Source organism: Sorex fumeus, unplaced genomic scaffold, assembly GCF_029834395.1.
Source record: "Sorex fumeus unplaced genomic scaffold, SorFum_2.1 ptg000002l, whole genome shotgun sequence".
In the NCBI taxonomy this organism is placed as follows: Eukaryota; Metazoa; Chordata; class Mammalia; order Eulipotyphla; family Soricidae; genus Sorex; species Sorex fumeus.
The window spans coordinates 21,927,438-21,935,167 of record NW_026606059.1 but is presented as its reverse complement, the minus strand read 5'-3'; positions in this window follow the sequence as shown (position 1 = coordinate 21,935,167).

Below are 7,730 nucleotides of genomic sequence, written 5' to 3'. Positions count from 1 at the left end.
GCAGTTACTGTTAACACACTTCGTGCTTCCACCAGAGCCTTCAGGAGCTGTGACAGTGCTTGCAAATGTGATGCTCATGACAAGTCTGTCTGCTTTTAAAGCATGTCAAGAAAACGGAACAGAATTAATAATACTAATGGAGAGATTATCTTTAGCTCTGATTTTTTTTTGCCTTTGAAAATACAAGTGGCAGGTTTGTTTTAACACCCTGCCCTTTTCAAAAAGGTTGAGGAAGCCATTGAGCCTCTTTGCAAAAGCCGTCTTTTTCAAGGTTTCCGCTTAATTAAAACCCTGCATTGAGTTGGTTAAAAGTGAATGCTTCGCTAGTGTATTTTAAAGATATAAAACACAATAGTAATAAAATTAGCAGTAAGCCTTTGTTAGAAGAAAACCATATTTGTTAGACCATATGGACAAAGACACAATTATGTACTTTAAAAGTACCCATTAAAGAGAAAACACGGTGTCAGAGCTTTCGTCTACAGCAAGGATGCCATAAAGGCGATCTACTAGCCAATTAGATAGAATTAACGTACAAAATTTTGCAGAAAAAAATATGTAGGCAAAATGTTTGAAGACAATTTAGCAATGGGAAAAATGAAATTGGTCAAACAATGAATATGCTCTAGCCTTGATAATGTCACTCTGTGGTGTATCTAAGCTGGTAGTGTTTAACACAGAGATACTAAATATATGAACTAAAATATACTCTAGAACCTTTTTTTTTGAATGACCTAAAAAAAATTCCATGTATCCATTTCAATTAGTTTTCCAAAATGGAAGTATTTTTATGAAGTGTAGCTTTATAAGGAATACCTATTTCAAAAATTTTGTAATTCTTTGGCAGAACTACCTCCCTGAGATGTCACAATAAAGCTCACATTCTCCATTGCACCAGAGCCATTTTATGCTCTTCTCTCTCTTTCTGCTTTTTAAAGCTAAAAGTTAAACAAATCATTTTGTAAGACAAAAGTAGGAAGGTCAGATAGTTTTCCTTTATCTGGAATGGTCACTGAACCCTGGCATTTGTCTTCTACATACATTGGCATTCTGCCTGCCTTTCTCTTTTGTCATGGATTTCAGCTATAAAGTGTGTTCGTCTTTAAAACTAAGCCTCACTGTGTCGTATGCTCAACCTCATTCCATACAACCCAACACAACTTATCACACTCTGACAGCTAATATTTAAAAGAGAACACACACGTATTTTGAGGTTTGATAACTGCTATCAATCTCGATAATGGGTATCCAATCCAAAATTGTGACAGATATCTAGTGAATCGAGCATCTACCATGAGCAGCTAATACTGAAGTAAATGAATCAGCAAGGCAGCTACTTCACACCTATAATTAAAAATAAAAGAAATAAATGCCATACAAATCATGGAAGCCTGGGAAAACGATGTCATGGTTACAAAATGCACCAGAGGATAAAACTTGCACTAGTTCAATTTCAGCTTTCCTCTTTTTTTGATATTTTTTAAAACATGGAAAATGATGAAATTATTTTTTGCGAAGGATTTTTGTGGTTAAATTTCAGGATTTCCAGTTTAACTCATCATTGCAATCCCTCTCCCCTGTAAGGAAGCTGCCAGCAAAGATATAGTGGGCCCTAAACAGCACGGCTTTGATGCCTAGGAAATGTTCTCTTTTAACAAAGTAAATCAAGGTACAGTGACCTCTGAAAGCCAAATTGCAGAACAGAGCATAATGGGTATTGCGATGTAAATTGCCATGCATACAATTGGGATGTTATTACAGCAATACCAAATGGTAGTAGTTAATGACATGGACATTTGATTTCTAGGTGCATTTTATTTTATTTTTCCCTGATTTGAAAATATATCTTTCTGAAACTGTAGCTTTACCACACTGATGAGTCTGAATAAAGTGTGAAGTTCTCCATAGTAACTATTGTACATTAAATCAACTAAATTTGGATATAGCAGATGTGCAGTCCCCAGATCATTCTAAATGATATATACATAATATATACTGGGTGTATATCAGTACAATATTAAATTATTAGTTCAATTTTAAGATAAATTTGCTTAAAATCATCCATCTAAGAAAATGGGGTATATAAATATTTAGTTTGGGCCATTAAATTATTTAGACACTGAAAAGAAAAAAGAGGTAGGCATAAATACGCTAGCGTGTCCATCCCACATTTAGTAGTAAATTATTTGGTGATTGAAATGACTGCATTGTGTATTCTTAATAGCCATTTGTTCTAGGAAGTTCAGTTATTGAATATTGTGGCATCATTTCTGTAGTTGAAATGAGTTTCACTACACAGCTGGTGCATTCTTGTTGAAGTAAAAATAAAATGAAAATGTTTCACTATGAAGTCTTCTCATAACTCTCGTTAGGATTTTAAAAATAAATCACAACAAGAACTCCAAGAAAATATTTATTGTTCCTTCCAAGCATTAGGAGAAATGCTTGGTCTGAACTGTCATTCAGAGTGAATCAAGATACTACTGCTCAGATACCACAGGAAGAATCATTAAAGCATTATCCAGGGTAATATACCTGGAAAAAATTTAATTTTTTTAATTTAAGAATGATTTAGGATATTTAGAATTGGTTTTTAAAAGTATGAAGAAATTGTTTTTTGAACTTAATATTGTGTTCAAATTAACTGTAAATGATTCTCCTGCCAATTATATTTTCTTAAGTTATAAGATTACTTGTGTCACACCAGAAAACCTTTCTAAGAATAACACTGGAATTTAGTTTAATTACCCAAAATGCTGTAGGTCAATATGCCATATGATTACTTCTTCAGAAATTTATATCATAAAGGAAAGTATATAGATGCACACTCCATTTTAAGTAATATTTAATTTAATTTGTCTCAAAGTAATCAAATTGTTTCTGAGGTCAACAAAAAAAAACCTTACTTCATGTTTTCTTAATGTTTGGTTTCCAGTAGAACAAAATGCTACTTTATATTTTAATCATTATAATCCATAAGTAAAATTTTATAGGTGGAAGAAATGGAAATGGTTTCTATACTGACTTCCATGTTTCATGTATGTTGCTTGGATTTATTTTATATCCCATTATTGGTTTAGTTCAAGACAAAATAAATTAAACAATGAATAGGCTATGGATATTTCCCAGGGGGTAGGGGCACTTGATTTTATTTTCCCCGTTTCCTACATAATATTGCAATAAGCGTCTTTGAAACTTATGGCAGACAGTCTATGTAGCTTTTCTTTCTTTTATTCCAAAATACAGCATATGCATAAGTAGTGTTGGACATGAAGACTTTTTCATTAAACATGTTTGCACATTAAAATTACTTGGGTAAAATTTTAAACACATTTTGGTTAACATAACCCATGTGTATTTCTGCAGCACAGATAATCCCCCTGCACACATTCTCAGAAAGACTGTAACAAAGGAGCAGCAATACAAACCAGAGAACAATTCGACTTGATTTTCTTTTGCAGTCATTTTATCAGGGACAAGGAATATTCCACAGTGGTGCCCAGATGAAGGCTGTATGCATTCTCCAGCATTGCATTGTAGAAGAAAATGAAAAACCTAATAGCATTTTGATGTATTCCAGTTAGGTTTTCCATTAAGAGAAAAAGGTGATATGTTCACACCATTTGTCAGGAAAAGAAGAAATGAAGAAAATGTTGACAATTTCATTACACTCTGGTTATGAGGTGATCTGAACTTACCTATTACAAGATAAAAAAATACTATTCCAGATATTATTAGTTGAAAACATTATTGTTTATAGTTACTTTACCATGTGCTACAACTACAGAGTTGATATAACTGTATAAGCTCAGATTTAAAAGGAGATATTTTATATCATTTACAACCTTGCTCAAAAATTTGTATCCTTTTGAATGCCAGAGCATCACACCAAGTCATGCATTGCAGGACATTTCCCTGATAAACCCAGCTATGAAAAGAGGATGTACTGATACCATAAAAACGCTGCTAAGTATATCATTCTTTTTTGACCTATGTATTTATTCAGAAGATCTTTTTCCCATTTCTCATATTTTTTTCTTTTATTATTGACTATCAGACTCCTGGATTTTCTGCTGAGAATATTTCCCTAGGGAGAGCAGTTGCTGTCCAGTTAAAATCAAAGTTAAAAAAAGAAACATTATTTCCAGGGTATCAGAGAGACAAGTGGTAGATTCAATCTGCTCAACTTGAAATTGAAGATTACATGCATAGTCCTATTTACTAAATTAATGCTAATTCTAACATTAATACAATATTAAAAGATCTCTATATGCTAAAGTGTTTTACTGTAATTCTATTTGATTCTTTGATTTTTGGAACAAAAATTTACTTTAAATGGGGATTTGGTAAGAGACATGTAAAGCTGCCCAAATATGAGAACCATTAATCTGATTTTTAGTAATAGTATCATTTCATAGAGAGATCTCAAGCAAGTGTTACCTGAGAATTGCAAAGTATATAAATCATCTAAAAATATATATTAACAAATATGTGAATGAGCAAAAAAGTCCTGAAATCCAGCCATGGCTGAGAACCACAATGTTCTACTTGCACAATGACTAGGGAACAGGTGGTAGGTTAGCAGAAGTAGAGAGTTAGATATTAGTCTGCAGAGAATGAAGAGTGGCAGGAAAACTAAGTCGACTGTGAATTAATTTCCCCATCAATATGGAATGTCAGAGTCACTAATGCTAATATTATCTCCTTTCAACTTCATAATATTTGTGCAGTGAATCATATTAGTATATTTAAATTTTATGTGGTACTCATTTTCTCAGACCAATTATCAATCTTGCAGGTTTCTAATCCAGAATGGAACTCAGAAGACCATCTAGTTAAATCTGGTTTATCACAGCACTTAGGTGGGTTTTATGAGATCATTCAGAAATTAAATATACTGTGCCTGAAGAGGCTACTATGAAATAAGCCATCAGTTTTGTTTGTGTAATGAACCGATTGTTTAATGAATGCTAGAATATTCACTGTGTTACAAAGTAAAATGTGATTATTGCAAGTCAATTCCAATTAAAAATCACTGTATTATACTGGGTTAAAACATATGTTCTCAATAAAAGCAAGAAATTTGGTTTTCTCATAACTGTGGTAATAATAGCAATAACACATATAAATTTAATCATTTGCTCAACATCACAAAATGCTGACACGTCTTATTTTAAAGGAAGTCTAGTTAGATTTCTGATTGTATTCAATATGCTTTATTTTCTCCCATAAAACATCTATATTATAATCTTAAAAAACTTTAACAAGTTTAAAAACTTATTTTTTCTTATAAGCAATGTGATAAGCACAGATGACAAAATATTTGTGACAATTCAATGATGGAATTAGGAGGAGAATGAAAAAATGATAGAATACTAAGTTTCTATAATGAAGATAAGAGACCAAATAGTTATTACATTTTGGCATAATTGATACTATGTGATAAATATTTGGTCTTTTATCTTTACCTAATCTTTTAGAATAGGTGACCAAAATAAAGATTTTAATGTGCTCCACCTACTCTACTAGTCTATTAAAAATTGCTAATATTTCTGTTATACCTTTTTTTTCCCAAAGGTATCACAGATCAAAAATGTTATATATATCATGTGTATATATACATATAATGCATATAGAGAGAGATATACACACAAGAGAGAGTGAAGTATTAGTGAGAGGGAAGGAAAATAATTTATCATATAAATGTTAAAAAGTCATTACAAACTTTATTATAAACACTTTGAAATAGAAGAACATAATGACTAGTACAAATTGTTGGTTGATGGAATAGAAACAGAAACAAACTCTAAAGTTTTTATTTCAAGCAGAAAATATCCTGTGCTGCTTCTATGCATATTTAGTTGAAACTCATCACAGGAATAAGCTTAAAATTTTTCTAATCTTTGTAAGAAATTTTAAGGAGAGAAGCTGAATCTACCAGTATAACTTTGTGTGAAGTAGTGTACATGTCGAACTAAATCAGTAGATACTGGCCAGATTTCCTCTAATTGATGATCAAAACATCTTCGAGAATCAGTGGGCCAGTTATTTAGATAAGCAATTCACCTATGGACAAGACTATTTTATGGAGGGAACAGTAAACAGAACTTTCAGAAACATATATGCTTCAAACAATAAATCAGTTCTAACAAATAAACTGCTTCAGGTGTATTTTGACAATGTCAGCCTGATTACTATGGTCTATTTGCATCGTATGCTGCAATGTATCCTTGAAGTAGACAGTGTGTAATCTTCATACCAAGGAGTTAGTTTACATTGCCATGATGGCAGATATGAAACTAAAGATTGAAGAAAACTGAAGGTTGGATGAAGCAGTAGACCCCCTACAAGTTCATCAGAATGAAAAGAAATTAAAGTGTCAAGGTAGCCTATAGGGTTATAGGCTTGAAATATTAAGCCTATTTAAAACAGACACACTGTCTCTACAAATATTTGCTTAGTTATTTCTCAGAGTGTAATCAACATACATTGACTACTTAAATTTTCTCTCATATTCTTTCTGTTATTTGTCTCCAGACTTTCTTAGCAAAGTCAATAGAAAGTACCAGTTCACCACCACACAATGGATTAGTCAGTATGTAAACCCAGTGTGCTGTTGTATGAAGTATTCACAGTATTTCTAATACATAATCAGATATGGAACTATTTATATATTTAAAAAATTCTCCCACTTCTTTGAAAGAAGCTGGAAATCTACATTAGTTAATAGGATGTCATAAAAGTGTTTTGTGATTCCAGAATAGTGTCACATCTTCAAGAAAGATAATATAGACCACAAAACTATTCAATAACTATTCAAGGTGCTGGAGCAATAGCACAGCGGGTAGGGCGTTTGCCTTGCATGCAGCCAACCCAGGTTCGATTCCCAGCATCCCATATGGTCCCCTGAGCACCGCCACGAATGATTCCTGAGTGCAAAGCTAGGAGTAACCCCTGAGCATCGCCGGGTGTGACCCAAAATGCAAAAAAAACCCAAAACTATTTAATACCAAAATATATGTAGAATGAAATATGACCCTAAACTCTATGGGTATAAATTCTTTACTCTCTGCTTTCTTTACTATTTTCACAAAATCTATTTTTTCTGAATTTATTAAGTAATTATAATTTTAATATTTACTGTTTATAAAATATCTTATTGTTATTACTATAGTAAAATGCTATAATTCATAGATTCCTTACTAATATTTCTATCATCTTGTATTTTTTATTTACTAACATTGACTAAAATTGCATAAATTTATATTAGAAATTGCTGTTTTTCATGTGCTTATGTTGTATCCTCAAAGATGTTAAGTTTGAAGCACATTAAATTTTTTAAAATAACTATGTTATACAACATTTTAAATAAAAAAGCATTATTATAGGGCTGGAGCGATAGCACAGCGGGTAGGGCGTCCGCCTTACAAGCGGCCAACATGGCCGACCCGAGTTAGATTCCTCCGCCCCTCTCGGAGAGCCCGGCAAGCTACCGAGAGTATTTGATATGCCAGACACAGTAACAACAAAGTCTCCAATGGAGATGTTACTGGGCCCGCTCGAGCAAATCGACGATCAACGGGAGGGCCTTTACCTTTTTACCTTATTATTATGATAGACTAAGAACTGTTCATTTGGTCAAAAATGTCAAAACCATTGAAATAGACTTATGGAAAAATTTTGAAATTAATATTTTAGAATTCTAAAAATTGATTAAATGATTTTGTCAC